This window comes from Mya arenaria, chromosome 11, assembly GCF_026914265.1.
Source record: "Mya arenaria isolate MELC-2E11 chromosome 11, ASM2691426v1".
Lineage (NCBI taxonomy): Eukaryota > Metazoa > Mollusca > Bivalvia > Myida > Myidae > Mya > Mya arenaria.
The window spans coordinates 68,434,205-68,436,886 of NC_069132.1; positions in this window are offsets into that span (position 1 = coordinate 68,434,205).

Consider the following 2,682-nt stretch of genomic DNA (forward strand, 5'->3'; position numbering starts at 1 on the left):
TCGCGTGGTAGTTTTATAACAACTGGCGGGCCATGTTGTCTAGTTTTGTACGTGTGCAGTGTAATTATTGCTTTACTTGCGTCTGGGAAAATGCAAACGTCGTCGCGATTGATCTGGTTAGCAATACCCGTGATATTTGCACCCACCAGTTCACTTATTCTAAACAGACCAAAGTATGCGACAATAAAAATGGCCTGAAAAAGCTTGGTTTCTGTAATGTTGTAGCAAACCTGCGGCAAAACTGTAATGATATTTGTTAGAATATTTTTTTGAAATAGGACGTCTTGTGTCCGTCGAACGGGCGTTTGATCATACACAGCCTTCTAATAACCTATTGATGACAAACATTGACTGAACGTCTTGAAAACCCCTCAATTTCTGTACATAGTTTATACCCGCGATGTACGTTCTGATCGTGCTAGGTGAACAGTTATTTTCATAACAGTACGCAATGAACCAGGCGAGCTGTTGTTCTGGAATAGGCATGTAATGCGGTAACCGATATTTTTCCCGAAATGAATTAAATACGTTTAATGCCGTGTTATAAGTCAATCTCGTGTTTTCCGCTATAGACTGACTAATGAGTGTATTTACTCTTTGCTGAAGATGTCCCAAAGATGGGAGGGAATTTGATGCGGCTCCGTGTCCGCTTGCGGTGCTAGCTCCCTGAATCGCTCGATCTGAAAACGTGAGAGGGCGCCACAGATTGAATTTTCTACTCCCTGGACATGCGAGGCGCGCAACATAATATTAAGTTGTAGGCACTTCATTGTCAAATGTCTCAAAACTACCATGACCCGATCCGATTTCGAGGACAGTGAATTGAGAATAAGGACAACGCTACTATTATCACAGTGAAATCTAACTTTCTTATTCCTTAGTTTATCCCCCCCCCCCCCACAAGAATAGAGCCACCCAAATCGGAAAGATCTCCAGTACTGTTATGTCCGCCAATAAACCCTTTGTCAACCAGAACTCTGGCCAGCGAGCGCATGCCCATTGCCCTCGGAAATAGATACCAAAACCTAACCCTTGACCCCCGGCGCTGTTTGTGAAAAACTGCTCATCATCGTTCGACACCCAATATTTATCATGAAATACTGATACGCCGTTGAATTCGGAGAAAAATTTAAGCCACATAGTCAAGTCGAGCTTTATCGACTTCGTTAGACGGATATGGTGAAAAGGTTTTGTCAATCCGCAAATTGCATTAATGAGTCTCCTGCAAAACGGCCGCCCCAATGGAATCGCACGACAGCAAAAATTAAGGGACCCATTCAACGACTGCATCCCCCTCAAGGTCGCAGATTTGTTTTTCAGTATGTCTTGAATGCATAATACTACTTTATCAATTTTATCTTGCGGAACTCGTACCACCATGCTTTTTGAATCTAGTTCTAATCCCAAAAATACTAATTTCTCCGTCGGGCCTTCGGTTTTCTCTTGCGCGATGGCACATTCAAATCTTATAATATATTTTTTACTAAGAGCAAGAGTGCATTTGCTGACGCCAAATCTGTATCCCCCCCCCCCCCCCCCTAGATAGTCGTCTAGGTAATGAATCAATTTCCCAAATGAGGACCTTGTTGTTACGCAATGTTCCACGAACGTTGCGAAACGTTCAAACGTGGCACAACTTATAGATGCGCCAAACGGTAAGGTTTTGTCAAAGTAGTATTTATCTGCTAACTTAAAGCCCAGTAATTCGAAATCATCTGGCCTGATTGCTATTAGTTTAAACGTGTTCTGTATGTCAAGTTTAAATAGTTTACAATTTCTGCCCAATTCTTGAATCATACGAATGGCTTCATCAAAACTAGTGTACTGAACTGATGCATTTTTGGGATCTATATGGTCATTGACGGACGAACCAGTCGGGAAGGACAAATGATGGATCATTCTAAATTGATTTGGCTCCTTTTTGGGTACCAAACCTATGGGTGATACTATCAGATTTTGAAAAGGTTTTTCCGTAAAAGGGAATTTCAGTAGGCCACGTCTCGTTAAATGATTCCGTAAAAAGGAAGCGGAAGTTACGACACAACTTCTTCCCAGAGTTCCAGGCAAAGTTGGTTACGTCATTGCTTATGCGTATCTAGGAAGTTAACTCACGATAAGATATAGAAACTAACACAGTAATTTATTTTCACGCAATAAATCAAATTTTTGCATACGAAAATAATTATTATTATTTTTTTACTAAGAACTTTGTTGTTGTTTTGACCTCTTGGTGTTTCTGAAAAAATAAACATACAAACTTAGTTAAAATCAGCATATTACACATAGGAGACAAGTTTCATTTCTATTCTTTATATGAACGCAAAAGAAAGAAAAACAGTTTTAAAATAAGAAATTTCCTTGTGACACAAAAAAAACCAACAGTGATTTGGTACTTAGCGGACCAATAAGAATATCAGGAATCAAACATTTTTCAAGGTTAGAAACAATGCACATATTGTTTGTACACATACTTTTGATTCCAAACTTTTTTTTATTTCTATTGAAAACTAAATATCATGGTGAAGAAAACCCTAGATATCTCTGACATCAAGGTATCTCGATATATTCCAGTTATAAAATGCATTCCGGATTTCAAGCTCGGGAGGGGTCAACAGAAGGTATCATTAGATATATAACAACACAACGGTTTATACTACCTTATACTAATGTTATGTCCAGACA